This window comes from Magnolia sinica, chromosome 5, assembly GCF_029962835.1.
Source record: "Magnolia sinica isolate HGM2019 chromosome 5, MsV1, whole genome shotgun sequence".
NCBI classification, from domain to species: domain Eukaryota; kingdom Viridiplantae; phylum Streptophyta; class Magnoliopsida; order Magnoliales; family Magnoliaceae; genus Magnolia; species Magnolia sinica.
Genome location: NC_080577.1, coordinates 52,737,331 through 52,757,270, shown reverse-complemented (window position 1 = coordinate 52,757,270; position 19,940 = coordinate 52,737,331).

The following is a 19,940-nucleotide window of genomic DNA, read 5'->3' as shown; positions in this document are numbered from 1 at the left end:
TACACACTCCAAGCTAATCGCTGCTGCGACCTAACGCCACCTGCATGCATCTATCGTGCATAAGCTTATAGAAATCTTAGAGGTTGGTGTAAGTATCGTGCATAAGCTCTCTCTCTCTCTCCCTATCTATCTCTCCCTCTCTCTATCCTTGGGTGATGGAATGTGGCCCACCTATGAAGTATATATCATATCCATGCCGTCCATGCGTGGGACCACAGACATGGGACCCACCATGTGGAAGCTGATTGGCTGGCATCTTTACAGCAGCTATATTGATGTTGTATCAACGTTACCAAGTTTTGTAGTTCTGATGAGGTATGTGTTATTCAACACCGTCCATCCATTTTGCTTGAAGTGGGACCCCACCTAGATGTATGTTATATCTCAACTGTCCACCCTACTTCCCAGCTCATTTTAGGCTTTGAGCCAAAAAATGAAGTTAATCCGAAACTCGGTAGGCCACACCATCTAAAACTTTATTTTAATAGTGAAAATTATTAGGGCCCACTGCAATTTTTTCTATGCATCAAAAAATACCCAATATTGGGCTTCTTAGACCTGTCACAAGCCTAGGAACCCAGTCGACGGACTGGATCCCCTTGATTTGGGCCCCACCTATAAAAAAACCTCAGAATAAAAAAAATACAATAGCAGACGCTATTGCTGTCAACATCAAGAGGACACTGCAACAAGCAGCGTCCGCTGCTTGGGTTGGCGCAGGGTCAGTGGGCCCCACCTCAGGCCCCACCATGACGTGAGTTGAACATAAACACCGTGCATTTGATGGGTCCCCTTTAATTAGTGGGTCACCCCGAAAATCAACCGTACACGGAATTCAGGTGGTCCACATTACAAGAGCAGTGGGGGATTGAACGTCTACCTTTGATACCTTTTTGGGTCCCATAAGTTTTAGTTAAATATGAAATTCATTTTTTCCTCCTTATTTCAGTCTTTGTGACCTTATGAACAGACTGGATGGAAAATGATGTTATGGTGGGCCCCACGTGGGACCCACCTGTAAGAGGATTGGCTGGTGTATGCATACACTATGTATCTAGCTGTTGTATTGACATCCCAGGCCATGTGGGCCCCACACACGAGGTATGTGCTATAACTATGTCATCCATCTGACGAGCCATGTGAGACACATGAGTTTTATCCCACACGGTCCATATGTCTGAGATCCACCATGATGATGTGGTGTCCGCACCATCCAGACCTTGGAGGGTGGGACCCACCATGTTGTATATGTGAATGTCCACACCATTTGTTGGGTGGGGCCTACTTTGAGGATGTGTTGTATATTCACACCATCCATCACATGATTGACGTGGCCCCACCATGATGAATGTATTGTATATCTGCACCATCCAGCCTACTGGATGGTGGGGCTCACCCCGATGTATGTATTTCATATCCATGCTGTCTATCCATTTTGATGGTGCAGGGTCCACTTGCTGCATGTGCTGGGTCCATCTGCACCGTACAGGCCCACCATGCTGTACGTATTTCATCTATGTCGTCTAGTCCCCTAGACGTATGGCCCACCATGATATATATATATATATATATATATCCTTGCCATCCATCAGTTTTTAGGTCTAGGTGATGTGGTCCAATGTGACGTATATGCGGTCCATATATGAGGCCCAATTGATGTATTTATGGCCCATTTGGTGAGGCCCACATTAATAGACGTATGGCCCATGTGATGAGGCCCATTATGTTGTGTATGGGGCCCTTATGTGAGGCGCAGTATGATGTATATGTGGCCCATTAGTGCGGCCCAGTGATGCAGCCCACTTGATGTGTATGAGGTCCATGTGCAGTGCCTACCTGTGATGTGTATTAGGCCCATTGTGGTATATTTGAGGCCATGGGCAAGGCCCGATGTGATGTATTTTTGGCCCATGTGACGTGGCCCATTGTGATGTGTTCGAGGCCCATGGGCAAGGCCCGATGTGTGTATTTCCGGCCCATGTGATGTAGCCCATTATGATGTATTCGAGGCCCATGCGAGGCGGCCCGCTTGATGTATTTTTAACCCATTTGGTAAGGCCCATTATGATGTATTTTTAGCCCATTTGGTAAGCCCAATGTGATGTATGTAAGGCCCATACGGCAAGGCCTGATGTGGTGTATATGTAGCCCTTGAGTGAGGCACATTACAGTGTATACTAGCCCTTGTGTGAGGCCTTGGACCCACTATACGTTTGGCTCTATGTGGGCCACTCCTTATGAGCAATGTTTGTTAAATGGCCACATTGATGGGCAATGATGGTTTAATGTCCACATTATGACCTTCTCTTAGGCCTTGTTTGGCCGATCATCGAGGCCGATTTCGATTGTCGATACCGATTCGGATTGTTAAGGACGATTCCAATTTTGATTATCGAGGCCGATTGTTGAGGTTGATTCCAATTCTGATTATCGAGGCTGATTATCAGAGCCAATTCTAATTATCAATACCGATTCCGATTGTTGAGGCCGATTCCGGTTGTCGAGGCCGATTCTGATTGTCGAGGCCGATTCTGATTGTTGAGGATAATTCTAATTCTGATTGTCGAGGCCGATTCCGATTGTCGAGGTTGATTCTGATTGTTGAGGCCGATTATATAGGTCAATTGTCAAGGCCAGATATCGAGGCCGATTGTCGAGGCCCAATGTGATGTATATGCGGCTCGTATTTGAGGCCCATTGTGATGTACATTCGGCTCGTGTTTGAGGCCTAATGTGATGTATATGCGGCTCGTATTTGAGGCCCATTGTGATGTGTATTCAGCCCGTGTTTAAGGTCCAATGTGATGTATTTGAGGCCTATGTGATGAGGCTCATTGTGATGCATTTAAGGACCAGGCGATGGAGCCCATTGTGATGTATGTTAGGCCCATGTGAAAGGCCCATTGTGATGTGTATTAAGCTCTTAAGTGAGGCCCATGGTGTTATATATTTGGCCCTTGTGTGAGGCCATGGGTCCACTATATGTTAGGCTCTATGTGGGTCATTCCTTGAGAGTAATGTTGGTTAAATGTCCATGTTGTCGAGGTCGATTGTCGATGCCGGTTATTAATATTGATTATGAGTATGTGACAGTATAGCATCATGATACATGCCCATACGCATCATCTGCATGTTTGTTATGAGATGTGGTTGACATTGTCTATGTCATTGGACAGGTTGTTATGAGACTCCCTGATAGGCGGAGGTTATCTCACATGAGAGCACGGTATACGCAGGATTGATGTATGACTGGATTATATGACTCATGCATCTTGCATTGTATGTTGTGATTACTGTACGCCCTAGCGACATCAGGGTCGTAACCTCCACAGGCATATCGTAGGTAGCCAGATGGGACACCAAAAATATGATATCAGTATCGGGCTATCATAGATGGCCCTGTGTGAAAGTTCTTAAACCCTCTTGGTACCAAAGGATGCCCCAACATATAAATCGAGTAGATATATATGAGCACATGATGGTCATATACCAGTAAGCCACGTCTCCCACTATGTCGTGGTCGGTTGGGAGGGGGTGTAGCCTTACCCGCCTGAGGTAGTAAGCAATGCTAAGTTGAGTCTTACCAGCTCATAAATGGGTCCACTATCAATGAGCTAGGCCGATATTGGTAGGTGGATAGTGAGGTCTCTTCTACTTACCCAGTTGTGTGCTTGATGGGGCGGCAAGTTGGTGTAAAGTGTGCTAGACCCCGGTGATGATCCTAGAGATGAACAGTACTGATATGTGGACTTATTGAGTAGAAGTTGCATACTCATTTAGTCATTCATTCACTATCCACTCGGGCCGGGGGTGCATAACTATTTGCTACATGTACCTTCGCAATGGCCAGGATTTCGATTAGGGCGCACGACTAACCTGAGATTAGGAGTTTACTGCATTGAGTTTGATTATCCAAATTAGGTATGGGACTAGTTTGGATAGATGTCCCTTGTGATGGACCCCATAGCCTACGATACTACTTACTATCATCCCAACTTCACACTCTAGCATGGTCATTCCATTCGCACCGCATATTGCATTACATCCGTGGCATATGGCATTTTGGGTTACCGTGTTTCTGCATTTATATGGTCTAGGTACGACTAACGCTATTCATGAACTCATCAGGAATTATATATTGCATTGCATCATCAGCATCTGATATTTGGCTCTTTATGACTCCTCATTTGCATAGCTGATCTGTATTGCATATTCTAACATTGATTGACTCATGGACTTGTCAGTATTTCCGCTTACTCTGATATCGTATGATTCATGTTCTTTCCAATATTTTCGATATTGTATAATTATATCATTGTATTGAATACTTGGCATTTACCTTGTGCACACACTTACACCACCCTCTAAGCTTTTTATAAGCTTATGCATGATAGATGTGTGCAGGTGGTATTAAGCTACAGCAGCGTGGAGCTTGGAGCATGTAGCTGACTTCTGGGGCTATGATTTTGATATATGTATTTCCCTTTTGGGATTGTATTTAAATGTTTATATTAGTCGATATGTGATGATGATGGTGTCTTTATTATTTGGGTATACTTATGGTTATGCTTATTACGAGTTAAATGTACATTAAAAAATCCTCATAGGATCCTAGGATCGAAATCTGGCGTATGGACAAAATGGGGTACTTTGAAGGCTGTCGGCACCGGATTCAGAGATCGGGAATTTTGTGAGCCCAGTTTCCAAGTTTGGGGCATGACAAAGGTTATGCCAGGAAAATCTCATTTTTGGTTTTATCTGAGGTAATCCAGAAAATCTTAGAGTGTGGGGTTTTTATAAATATGTAAGCCCAATTAAAGACACAATTGTGAAGCTTTTAAGGTGAACCTTGGAAAACCTTTTTCATAATGAATGCTAATATCCTGAGGGAGTGGATATTAGGAGTGGAGTAGTTGTGTGGTTGTTTTCTAATAGTTGGTGTACACACAAAAGAATCACTATAATTCCTGGAGTTGTGGTGGTTGATTGAATGTGCTTATGTGAGTGAATGTTGTAATTTACTTTAAGTATTTGTGGTAAATGGTGTAATTTATTTTATGCTCTTGTGGGAATATTGTAAAAACTTAGTTTGTTTTCTTTGCCTCTTTATTGGTTTGGGTTTTTGATACTTACAAATGTTCTACTAAGGTTGTCCTGCCATAAGCCTTTGGTTTTTGGTGTTAGGTTGTCCTTAGAACTAAGTTTGTATCAACCTCTCAAGACTAGTACATTTGAGGTTGCTATTTACTTGTGCTTCTTTCCTTTTTTATTATGCTATCTGTCTTTATATTCCGCATTTATTTTTAATTTGGCATTTTCCTATTCACCCCCCCCCCCCCCCCCCCAAGAAGGTTTAGCTCGGCCTTTTCAGATGCTTATCACATATTTGAGAAATACTTAGCAAATTATATTTTAATCCTTCAACATATAGCACATTTTCAAAAATAGGTAGATTGGGAAGTTTTACATTACCTCTTCCAAAGATTTTGCAGTTGTTACCATCTTTAAAAGTAACTGAGCCGCCATTGATTTGATCGATGCTCTAGTTACCATCTTGAATAGCTACTTGCTTTGAAAGTTGTGTGGATGACATGACACTTAACCTTTGAAACGCATTTCATTATGGTTATAGGTTTAAGAGGATCTCTTACTACTTGTTGTGTTTGGGAGTAGGAGTTTTGTTGTTTCTACTTACTCTGTTATTTCTAGAGTTGAATTTTAAGAGCTTTTTAAGCAAGTCCACTATCTTCTCTGTTAGAGGAGGATAATTATTTCTCCTTTGATATTTGTGGTAGTTTGCATTAGTTTTTATATTAGAAGTTTTTTGAACAGTTTTTACATTCTTGTTTACTTCTTTTTGAGCTTCTCCTTTAGACTCTGAAGATTCTCCTTTTGCAAATACAGGAACATAGTTTTTAGCTTTTCCAGTGCAACTTTTGATATAACCCAAGCTAGATTTGTCACCACATCGGTGAGATGCAGTTAATAATTTTTCAAGTTTCTGGTTTCCTTGGGTATATATCCAAGTATCTTTTAGTATCTTTTGAAGTCTTAAGGGAAGAAACTTCTTTTTTTTAGATTCTCATTTTTAGATTTGAGATTTTGTATTTTAAAAATTTTTAAGTTCAAATCTAATTTTTTTCTCAAAGTAATCAGCAAAATGAGATTTTTCCAAAACAACTTTTTTAATTAAGTTCCAATTGAAGCTTGGCAAATTTTTCATTTTAAATTTTTAGTTTAGCCACAATCTTATAAATTTCTTTACACAAGGCATCATATGTTACTTGAAGATCATCTTCATTTTTTTAATCACTTTCAGGAATTTCATAATCAAAAGTTTCACATTCATCTGATGAAGTGATTCTGGCTATAGTCATAAAAGCCTTTTGATCTTTCACAGTTTCTTGGTCTGATTCGTTAGTTTCTGAATTAGATTCAAATTCTGATGATTCATCCCAAGTGGTAATCATGCCTCTTCTTTTAGACTTATCCTTCTTAGGACATTTCCAATGTAGATGCCCAAATTCAGAATAGTTGAAGCATTAGGTGTCTTTAGATTTAGATTTCCAAAAATTAAGATTTCTTTTTCTTTTGTCAAAAGGCTTTTAAAAATCCAATCTGTTTTTATTTTTGAAAATTCTATAAAACTTTTTAAGCAACATTACCATAACATCCTCATTCTCCTTATTATTAGAATTTACATTTGTATCTTTGGGTTTATATTTATAGGATTTAAGAGCTATGGACTTGTTTTTAGGAGCTTTGAAATTCAACTCGTAGGTTTGTAAAGATCTAGCTAATTTTTCAACCTTCATAACATCAGTATCTCTCAATTCTTGTATAGTAGGGACTTTGGAATTGAACTTGTCAAGAAGTGATCACAATATCTTAGCACAAACCTTGCTTTCAGAGACTTTTTTCTCCAAGTCCCCATATCAAATTAACAATGTTGTTTAGTTTTGTATAAAAGTCCATGAATGACTCACTTTCTTCCATAAGAATTGTTGAGGCATAACAACGAGTGAGAGGAAAAGGAAAGCAGGAGCCTTTGTATGAAACCAGTTGTTGTGTGAAATTCAACCTTTGTGCGAAAATCAGCTGTTGTGTGGAATTCAACCGTTGTGCAAAAATTCATTATTAAGAAGTAGGTTTCCGCATAGCAAAGTCCGCACAAAGGGGAGCGCACAGCAAAGTCCGCACAAAGGGAAGCACACAGCAAAGTCCGCACAGAGGAGGAGCGCACAGCAAGGTCCGCACCAAAGGGGAGTGTACAGTGCTTACGTGGCATGGTCACACGTGTGAGAGGGCTATAAATACCCCTCAACCCCTCTGAAGGGGTCATTAGCAATTGATTGGAGAGAAGTGGATCGAGGAGAGAAGAAGGTAGAGCTTGATGTCCGTTGTGCGGAACAACCTTTGTGCGGCGCACAAAGGTCTCTACGCACAAAGGTCATCAGTGCACAAAGGTCACCAGCACACAAAGGCCCTAGCACACAAAGGATCCAGCGCACAAAGGATCCAGCGCACAAAGGCTCCAACGCGCAAAGGCGCTAGCGCACAATGGACTTTTCAATGACTTTCAGCCTGATATTTGATATAATCAAATATCTACTTTCTATTATAATCTGTGAATATTCTATTTTGGAATCAAGGGAGAATGAGATGTAAAAGAACTTGGAATAAATAAATGAATAAAGTGATTATCTTTCTTACCTTCTTCTGTTAATTATAAAGTGAATAAATCTCCTCAAACAAAATACTTTTGTTTCTTGTTCGAAACAAGAATTTTCTCAAATTTAGTTGTAAGGATTTCATTCTTAGACTTTTTGACAATGTTAGTTCCTTCATGTGTCATTTCAAGAATATCCCATGCTTATTTTGATGTATCGCAAGAAATGATTCTTTTAAATTCATCTAGTGATAGAGCACATGTAATTACATTTAAGGCTTTTGCATTAGCGTTGCTTTCACTTTTCTGAACAGTAGTCCAAAAAGTATCAGCGATTTCCTTCATGGACATGGTTCCATCCTTAGCTAATACTTCCACCATTGGAGGGGTCCATTTAGTTAAAGTGGCTTGCCACACACTTTCATCAATGCATTTTAGAAAAATCTTCATTCTAGCTTTCTAATAGGAATAATTTGAGCTATCAAAAGGAGGTGGCCTGGTAATGGACAGACTATCGAAATTTGATATTCTAATAGCTTTAGATCTTTCTCTAGGAGGTTAATCTCAAAAAGAGCAACCTCTCTCGGATACCACTTGAAAGGAAGAGCTATAGATGTCCTAGAAGGGGGTGAATAGTACAATATAAAATAATCCAATATAATGCAGAACAATAACACAAATATTCTCAATAGCTTAAAGTATTTAAATCTTGATTCCAAAAGTTCGTAGGACAACCTTCACCTAAAAGATTTAGGCAAGACAACCTTATTTCACGATGTCTTTGAGATCACAATACCATACTTAGCAAGAGAATCAATACAAGGAAAGCAATAAATAAATAAACATTTACCACCACTGTTCAAGGAGTCATAATGGTTCAGTGCTTAACCCACTACCCTCGTAATTTTGGCTTTCACTATTTCATGGTTTTCACGGGGTCACCTTAATAACCTGATACAGTTCTTGTGATTTTCACAGGCTATCACAACAAAACCCACATTGTGATTTTCACGGGATCATCAGAAAACAACCTGCTGAGATTTCTGGACTATCTCAGAAAAACCCAAAAGACAATAACAGAGATTACAATACTTATTTTCTGATGTCGAGTCAAAGACGTAACTGTATCTTGATTGCAGCGATCTTCTTTCTTATGATATTGATGAAGACATATATGTGTTCAACTAAAAAAAGAGCATAGGGATCTAATGTATTTTCAATATAAAAAAAACCCTAATGCTGCAAATTCAACTCTCTGATTCTCAAGTAGAGTATAGATTACTCTATTGAAAATGATTAAAACTAACTTGAGAAAAGAGAATAGAATAAGCTAAATTAAAATAAGATTTATCACACGAATGGCTTAAGACGGCCCCTGACTTTCTCTCCTTGAGTATATTGCTCACAATTTTTTGTTGTAAAAATGAATGAGAGAAGGCCTCTATTTATAGCTAAAGGTCTTGAAAATTTGGCTAACCATATTTTCGATTCGGCTAGTTGAATTCCAACGATATCAATCTAATAGCATTCAGATTTCACGGGATAAGATTTTTGAAAAATTCAGCTAGCCTAAGCAAAAATTCGGTTGGCCGAACCTCTGGTTCGGCTTAAAATTGTAGTAGAACCGCTGTTACTGAAGTATGGATATATGTCCAAGTGTCCTAGAGGGGGGTGAATAGGACTTTTAAAAACTTTAATCCTTCTTAACTGGAAATTCTACCAATTTTATCATGAGTTAAGTGTGATTATCAATAAGTCATTTATATTCAACTTCTAAGATAGTGAAAATATAAGTATTGCATTATATTAAACATATATTATGCATAATGTAAGCATTTAAATAGTCAATACATATGAACATAAATAATCATCATAAACACAGCGATATATAGTGGTTCGGCTATGTGCATACTCCACTCCCGGCTGACACACTCCACCCTAAAGTGTATCAAATTTCACTATCTAATGGTTTTAAATCTTGTTAACCATAAACCTTCACAACTTACACAAGGTATTGCCTACATAATGCAATGCCTACACAAGGCAATCACACATACCCACTCAACAAATAGATCCTACATAAGGACTCTATGCGTATTCTCCTGTCGGAGGCCTACGAAAGGTCTTAGCGAGTTTGGGTATCAAACTCTGAATTCCAATCCTACACAATGAAAGGTTTTCAGATCCTATGGACTCTAATAACTTACTTGTAAGTAAGTGAGCCCCATTTAGCACATTTGAAAATGATCTCCCTTGTTGATGAAGTGTCTTCAGCTCCATTGATCTGCAACAGCTATAGATGCTCCCTATGCAAGTTATTGGTTGCTGAGTCAAGGTATTTTGGTTAATCTCCTCTATTAAATGTAGGTCTTTAAGTGTGGATGAGATTCCCAAATGTCAAACATTCACAGGATTTTAGCTCAATGATTTTCCAATAAATGAGCTGTTGGAAGATCCTTAAATGGTGGAGTTCATTCTTCAATCTAATCTATTGATATTTCAATGATTGCATTTAAGATAGAGTTGAAGGATGAACTCCCATGAGAAAAGAGATTTAAGATGGTGGGTGTTTTCCTATAGCAATAACTTTCGTAAATCTCACTGTTTTTCTCAATACAAACCAAGAAACCAAGCCTCTGAATATAAGGGTAAAAATCCCAACGGTAAAAAAAATGGGCAGATTCTGTCTGCGTTCGATTTCATCGAAGGTCACCTTCAATGTCATCGAGTAACAGTTTGATAGCATTGGAATTTTCACTAAAACTACTTGGAGCTTGCTAGATAATCTCATTTAATTGTTCAATGTCATCGAAGGTATTTCGATGAAATTGAGGAGTTCAGTTCTTTTTCTGTAAAACACTCAGGACAAATCTGGTCCATGATTGATGTAATTGAACATACCTTCGATGTCATCGAAATTTGAATTTCGACGCCATCGAATAGTTCATGATTTTCAAATAGAACTCTCTGGACAAGTTAGGTATAAGTTTGATGTCATCGTGCATATATTCGATATCATCGAAATTTGAATTTCGATGTCATCGAACATAGTTTGAGTCATCGATCTTTTAAGTGATTTTCAACCTAAGCTTGCTGGACATATAAGTGTTATTTTTCGATGTCATCACGATAAATTCGATGTCATAGAACATGTAAGTTTGATGTCATTAAACCCTGTTTGATGTAATCGAGATTTGTTCCAGATTTTTGGGTTTGGTTGGTGGAAAAAAATGAGTCCATTCTCGATGTCATCGAAGACTACGATGAATTGCATAAAACCTTGCAACTTGTTATTTTATTTTCTTATCTTCCGGAGATGTTTCCTAGTTGATTTTAGGACAAATTAGAACATTTTAAAGGGGATTATTACCTGAGGTGTTTTGGTCATTGGATGTGAGGTTTTGTTTACCATTGAAGATCTTTGAACACTTCCACTCTGTTAAGTCCTCAGCTTGTAGTCTTTCACGTGGAGCTCACTGAACTCTATGACTCAATTATCACGTTAATTGACAAACAAGGGCACTTTCACAGCTGGCCAAATATAGGGCTCGGCTGGTCGAATCTCCTTGAGATACGAAGATTTAAGGTTGCTGGAAACTTGATCGATCACTTCGGGTTGGCCGAACCTAAGGTTGGGCTTGTTGAACTTAACATGAATAATCATTATCTTGTTGTATACTTGCCCAAAATGTGTTAGGTTAGCCAAAGGTAGTTAGGCTGGCCTAACTTCAGTGTGTTGTACTTAGAATTATGTTCATTATGATACCATGTGAAATACACCTAACCTAAGGTCAATCTAAGGTTATACCACCTGATAGTTGACATATACAGATGCTTTAAACTTCGAACCAAGTCAATATAAAGCTTGTGATGATGAGTCTTCCTTGAGATGTTGATGTAGTGTTTACGTAGTCTTCATGAGTCATCGAAGAACATATTCACGAGTACTTGTGATCCATTCAAGACTACAAAATTTGACAATCTTAACTGTGCTTTAAGTATAAGCACTTATAGATACTTATTGTTGAGGATTTTTTAAACTTGAATTTTAGTTATTTGATAGATTTCTAAAGTTAAGTTTGAGTTATTAATATTTTAATTAGAATTTTTTTAAAAAACATTGATTGAGTCATGATTTCACATATCACATCTAGCTTACATCTCTAAAAGCTTTAGTTAATATTGAATTGTTAACTTGATGATTATTAAGAATGATACGAATGAAACCTAGGGAATTTGTCCATCATATTCAATGAGAAGAATTGAAGAGAGAAAAAGAGAAAAAGAAAGTAACACCCAGCTAAAAAAGTAGTTATCATCAAAAAGGGCTATTTATCAAAGTTCCTTGAAAGGAATGTAAAGAAAAAAAAAAGGAGTGAAAATAGTGTGAAAGTCGTCGATGGAAAAATTAAAAGCTGGATGAATAGAAAGTTGAACTATAAGATAAGTTTTAGTTTAGGTTTTGGTTATCTTAAATGTTATTTTGATTATCAATGTTATCATGAAAATAGAAGACTGAACCTTTAGTTGTGTTAAGTTTAGATTTCACTATAAACATGAAACTCAATGTTTAGAAATTGTCTAATTATAGATTAATGCTTTGAATTTGATTAGGATATTTACCAAGTGCTATAGTTTAGTTATAAATTATTCTTTACATTGACATGCCTTGGATTTTTAAAATCTGGATTGTTTTGAGAATTTCTTAAGTTTATGGAAATTTGTTCATTTAGTTTTAAAATATCTTCCGCATGTTTTGCTCGGGACTAGCAATATGCTGGTTGGGGGTGTGCTGAGACTCAAATATTACATATTTAACCCTTCAATCACATTAGTTTTCCTAGTGTATAAGTGTTAATTTAATTTAATTATATATGTTTTTATCATGCGAGGTGGTTTTGGACCTAAAGATGAATATGCACTTAAATGGATGGATTTAGAGCTTAAAATAAGCTAATGAATAATTGAATATTTGAAAGTCATTAATGAAGAATTTACATGCTAAATATTTAAGAGAACTAAGGGCAAAGGATGAGAAAATACTGGCAAAATCACAAGTCAAGCAGCAGAAAAAACAGACTGTTCGATCCGACTTAAAGTCGATTGGTCCGATCAAACTCGCACAAAACAGTCTAGCAAGAAATCGTGATTTTCAAGCTCAATTCGGTCCAATTGAAGCCAGGTTCAGTCTGACCAAACTTCGGTCCGACCTAAGCCAACTTCGGTCCAACCTAAATTTGACAGATTCTGCATAGATTTTTTAAATGCGACTTCGGTGCGAGCGAAGGCAACTTCGATGCAACTGAAGCGTAACAGAACTGCGTAAATCCAAGGTCAAATTGTGAAATCTCCAAATCAGTGCAAAATTTAGAGTTCCACAACTATAAATAGGAGTCCTTAGGATGTTCAAAAGCATCTTTTAAGGCTTGAAAAGGGAGACAAGGCCAAGGTCGAGCACCGACAACGTTCTTCTACTTCAATTTCTTCACAAGTTCTAGTTGATCTTTTTAGTTTTCATCTAAGATGTTAGTCTTGGTAGGCTAATCTCTTAACTAAGGCTAAGGAATGAAGCTTATAGTTTATTTAGATATTTATTTTACTTTGATTCAAGTTTATGGTTGAACTTTCATTGATTTCTAGTTTGAATAAATAAATATTTTCAGTTTTCTATGATTTATTGTGACTGCAATTACAGTAGATGTTCGAGAAGCTTTTGTTATCTTCTTACCTATTTTGTAATTGTGAGATCTGTAAAATTTGTGATTTACCATTGTCTCCTAAGCATGGTAAATGGTTGAATTCCCTGTGATCATCACATTGGTGCTTCATGAGAGAACCAATCCAATGAAAGTTCATAATTCCATTATGTTTTAACTGCTCCATTATCCAATTGGATAGGATAAAACTACAATTCCAATCGAGTTATCCATTAAATCAAGTAAATTGAATATCGAGATTGCTATGAGTGGATTCCTAGATCTTTAGTCTTTTATTTATTTGTTTTAAACCATTTTTCTCTCGGTAGAATAAAAACCAAGACAATTCATTAGACTTAGATTAGTTTTAGACCGTGCTCCCCATTCCCTATGGATATGACCTCATTCTCATCGAGCTATTACTACTTCACGATCCTACACTTAGGGTTGTGAACAGATGACCATTTTGTCCTTTAAAGGACAGGTGAATTTAATCATTTCTTAGTGCACCTTCACGTTATCCCAGGTGCTTTGGAGCATCTTCTTGCTGAACTCCCTGATCTTTTCTTGAAGCTGATGATCCTTACTCTTCGACTGCTTCTTTTAGTAAAAGTAAGAGGAGGTTTAGATCCCCTGCCTAGTGGCCAGTAGCTATCAATCTGGATGTTGGCCATCACTTTCAGCAAAGTCTTCTAATCAGTTTAACGACCTTCTTTGGCAAGTCTTTCAATATCTCTTATTATGATTGCATTATGGATTGGAGTGGTTAAGAGATTTATGTGATTTGAAAAATCAGTGGTCGGAAGGATGGGTTCCTTAAAGAAGGCAAGGCGTTTTGTTATAATCTTCACCCTTTTTCTAGGCCGATTCTCAGTAGGAAAGGATTGGGGTTTTGTAGGCTCGGAATGTTGAGAGGGAGTCGCTTGCTCTTAAGAAGAGTTCAGGTTTCTCTTAGTTCTAGCCATTTGAGATTATGGTGGAAATTCGACAGAGTGACAATGCAAAGGGAGGTTTTTGTCGAGGTAAAGGGTATTGCGTGCACGCATAAGATAATGTTATGTGGTCTCACAAAAGGAGTCAGTTGCATGATTACGCAATAGAGAAGCAAGGTTATGGAGAAAGAGAGAATGCAAAATGTTTTGGTCGAATGGGAAGTCTTGCTTTTATAAGAAAGTGAGACCTGATTGAGTATTGCGCAGACCTGATCGCTTAACATGGATTGCGTGGTCATGCAACGAGCAGAAAGAGGACTTTTCAAGAAAACTAGCATCGATCCTCGTTGATTCTATGGCAAATCAAAGGAGGATCGAGGGGGCAGACTTTTATTACACGTGCGCAACGGAGAAGGATTGCGCAGTCACGCAATGAGTAGAGATGGCTTGAAAAGTTGGTTTTGGAAAATTGATTACATCATGTAGAGGTATGTTGAGCGACAACACAACATGATTGTATTATGCGTCCGTGTAATAGAATTAGGTTGCATGGATTTAGTTCATCGCACATGTGGGTGCTTATAAATAACCCTCTTCCCCTCTCATTTCATTCATTCACAAGTACGAAGCTCCGGAGAAGCCAAAGAGATTCTGAAATTTCTTTAAAGCCTTTCGTAGGTATTTCGGGGCACAATACAAGAGGAGAACAGAAGAAGAAAACTTCAAGTTCCAGAACAAGACTTGTTGCATGGTCGCGCAACATCCAAGAGGCAACCATTGCACGGTCGCACAACCGACAATTTCATGTGTATTTCGAAAGCTTGTCGATATTCTTCTACGATATCTTCGATTTCCTACGAGTTTGTCTTACGCAATCTTTCATACTTCTTCATTATTACTTCTTGCAGCTTCGGTATTCATTCCCCAATTGATGGCTTGGCATACGTGAATCATGTTCACTTGCGCAAGTGTAAGTGATGCCCCCAGTCCATGAAATTTCTCTCATTTTCTTTCGTGCATACTGATCGGGACTTGGATGCCCTTTCCATTATTCAACCCTGCCAATTCATCACAGTCGAATCCCATACTTTGTATAATCTTTCTGCTAATTGGACTATATCTTTTCAGATCTTCTAGCAAGAGCTTATCGCGGATTGCTAATTCATATATTTCTTCTTCCATTACTTCTTCTAAGGGCACGTAAAACACAATCGACTTTAGATGACCAGAACTAAGCTATACACAGAATTTGTTTAGCATAACAGAGAATCGTTTATTTCTTTCCATTCACAGTGCTAGCAATGTGTAATTTGACTGCAGGATCTCTAACTGTTCTAGCGATAACAATGTCATAAGGGACTGTCCTGGTTGCCTCAGATGTTTCGAAACGAAGTAAAATTTCTTTTTCTTTCTAGCTATCGTGCTAAGCTCTTGATTTTTTTATTGTACGCTACCTTTTTCATCGAACAACTTCACCTATGCAACTCTCTTTTCTATTACTTGGGCTTCATCACCCTTTATCGACAAATCTTATTTACTTACAGTTTCATTTTTCTCTATCACAAATACGTTGTAGTAGCTTGCATCTACAAAGAAGGAATTCACCACTGTATATGGTTTTGTGTCAGCCATCACTTTATATTGGAGGTCGTTTCTGCAGTACTTAAAGCATTGGTGCAACGTGGATGTTATGATGCCACACTGGTGCATGCACGAGCGCCCCAAAAGGAGATTATATATTATTACCACATCGATCACATGGCACACAACGCTTGTGACCAAGTCATCAATTTCTAGTACGAGTGTGATCTTCCCCAGTGCTCTCTAGCTATCTTGATTAAAATCCTTGAATCGTCATTTCACTAGTGTGCAGGTGTGAACGACAATATCCCAGCTTGCTGAGCAGGCTTAAAGGGAATAAGTTCACTATGGAGCCATTATCCAGCATTATGCGCTTGACTTGATTCTCGCGGATGTATCCAATGATCATTAACAACCTATTGTGTTCCTTTTCACCTAATGTCAAATCGCTATCAAAGAAGGTAATAATGAACATACAGTTGCTTATCTTCATCCCTTCGGGTATATTATCTTGTATCATATGGTCTTCCTTTTCCGCCCCCATATTTTCCATTTCGACGAGTAGTGTCATCCTCACGCTGTTATCTAATAGTGCTTGAATCAGTGTTCGGTGAAATTCCTTAGACAGACGCAGCCGTCGTATATACTTAACCGTGCAGGGATCATCTTCAGATGGCTCACGATGTGTAATATATTAGCAATTTAGGGGGGGGGGGGTATTTTTTCTTTCTGATTATTTAATCATAACCAATCATTAAGTGGGTCATTTTAACCATCTAAACCAAGATCTATGATAATCCATCTGTTGGATCACCAATCTAAACCATGAATCATCGATTCTAAGCATCCAAAGTGAATAGTAACTGATTAATTTTCAAATCTACTTTTAAAATTATCATCTAATAGATGTATCATCAAGATCTTGAGAATTGCCCATTGGACCACTTGATCTTTTTATACACAACCGTCTAATATGTTCCTAGACACAATATCAGCAATGTCATATAAAAATCTTGACTTGAACAAGGATAAAAAAGCTAAAATCTAAGGCCAAGAATTCTTGAATCATTAATTTTAATATATTTTATGGACCCTAGTAGAGTATTATCTTCTTATTTCATTACTCTAGTAGATCTTCAATACCATGATTTTAAATTATTTTAACATAGGTAAAATCATAAAAATTATCCACATGTATTATAACCGTACATTTAAGTATGCCCCATAGTATTATACACTTTTTTTAACCTTAAAATTAGTTTTCCCATGATCTTTATAATAAAAGCTTCATTTTAATATAATGATTGGACACAGAAAATTTTGGTATGGCTCACACGATTATGACATGTACACACTCGATTTATACACCCTACTTCACATTAACGCATGTGTACAACTTGAAATTGCGGTAATGACCGCACTACTAGAAGTAGGAATAGGTCAAAGTGTCCTAGAGGGGGGTGAATAGGACTTTATAAATTTTTATGATGATTTAAAATCCCATTATCATAATCCTAATTTAACAAATAATTGTCAAGATGGCCCCAATTTAACTCTAATGGCTTCCAAGCTAAATAGAGGATCCAGTCATAAGACTATTCAGTATTTAAATAGTATGCAATCTTAGTCTATAATGAATGAACGAAGTGACTGTGTGTACATGTGGGATATGATTCTTAACCATCACGTTAGCATGCTTTATGAGAACATTGAAAGTAAACACAAATAGTAAGGTGAAAATATCAATCCCAAACACAGTCGTTTATAGTGGTTCGGCTACGTGCCTACTCCACTTCCGGTGGACGCACTCAACCCTTGAGTGTACCGATCTCACTAACAGAGGTTTTAAATCAGGTTCACCTCTAACCTTCACAACATTCACAAGGTCGACTCTAGGACCTACATAAGGAACCTAGACATGTCTCCATGAGACACAAGTTTATGCCCCACACAAGAGCAAGGGTCAACACACAGCACCCGGGTTTTATGATTTACACACGAACAAAAGATCCACACAAGGAACCTAGGGTTTTAAGCCACACAGGCCAAGGATCCACACAAGGACCGCTAGAGTTTATGCCCTACACAAGAGCAAAGGTCAACACACAGCACCTAAGTTTTATGCCCTACACAAGAGCAAAGGATCCACACAAGGAACCTAACTTTTAAGCCACACAGGCCAAGGACCTACACTAAGGACCTAAGTTTATGCCCTACACGAGCAAGGGTCAACACACAGCACCCACATGTACTCTTCCGTCGGAGGCCTCCTATGAGGACTTGAAAGGGGTGAGAATCACCTGTGACCCAATCTTACACAAAGGAATGATCAGTAAAGTCTCTAAACTCTAATGACTTGCAGATAAGTAGATGAGCCCCATTAAGCACGTTGATGAAGATCTCCTCCTTTAATGATGAAGAATCGTCAGCTCCCTTGAACCACAACATTGATGATGCTCCGATGTATGGCAATGGGTTAGGTCAAGGTTATGTGGTAATTACTCTATTAAATGATAATCATTGAAGAGATAGAGTAATTCCAAGATCTTAGGCATTCAAGGGATCCCAGCTCAATGATTTTCCATTAAGGTGATAGCTAGAAGATCCTTGAATGTGGAAGTTCATTCACCAATCCACTCTATTGAATGTCAATGAAGAGGGTGGATTGAGGAATGAACTCCTATGAGAAAAAGGGCTTAGGTTAGATGATAGGTTAGATAACAGCAACCAAGAACAAGCTCTCCTTAAATAGGAAAAAAGTTCCAACTGTAATAAAGATGTCAGATTCTGATTAAGTTCGATATCATCGAGCCTGCTTCGATATCATCAAATGTATACTTTCGATGCTACCGAAGAAAGGTTTGATGATACAAACTCTACTGAAATATATACCTGAAACTTTTTGCCTGAGGATCGATGTCATCGATCATGCGTCGATGTCATCAGAGTTTGAATTCTGATTTCATCGACAATTTGTTCGATACATCAATCATTTCCACATGATTTTTAAAAGAACTTACTAGACAATCTTTGATCCATTTCGATGATATCGAGCATATATCGATTTCATCGATATTTAAAATATGATCATATCAAGATATCATCGATTCCTCAGTCATTTCTAGAGGATTTTCCTATTGAGCTCGCTGGAATAGTTTGGTCCGAATATGATAACATCCGAGGTCCCTCAATATCATCAAAATTTGATTTCCGATGGAATCGAGGCTCGCTTCGAGTTATCGATAAATATGAGTTTTGCCTTATCAGCACGTTGGACACAAGCTAGCCAGAATTCGATTATATCGAGATGTCTCGATGTTATCGGTATTTGAATTTCGATGATATCGAAGAGTTCATCGATTCATCGAGAATGTTGTTCAGGATCAAGTTGGTTGCTGGACACAAGATGTCCTCAATTCAATGATATCGAGTACTTTCTGAGGACATCGATCACATCGATGTGATATCAATATATCGAGAAAGGTTAAAAACTTAGACATTTTTCTATTTTGTAAGATAAGTTTTCACACTCAAACACCTATGTCGTTCTACTCATTTTAAGGTTTTTATATACCTGGGTGTTCTTGGGACATGGGATGTGAGGCTTAATTTACCTTTGACGAGTTCGTAGCACACATCCAGTTGAGGCAGACGCTTGAATGATCTTCCTGTGGGGCTCACTTGACGTGCTGACTCAACACTCACGCTAATTAACAAACCGGGGCACTTTCATAATTTTGGTGCATTGTCACTTCTACGAACACTTATCATTTTCCTACAATTAACCATGGTAATTTTGATCAAGAAATCATTTTTACGAGATGGCATAAGGTATAAACAATCTAATCATGCTCTTAGATTAAGAAGTTTGTACTTATGGGACCCACATCTTCATAGCACATACTCACATATTGTTTGTACCCTCATCTACCATAAAACCTCTCACCCTTACTATGAGAGTTACATACACTTAACATGTGTTTATCACACATTACATGTGCATGTGTATTAATGTAAGAGGGCTTTGGCCCCTCTATATAAGGCATGTCAAACCACTTCTTG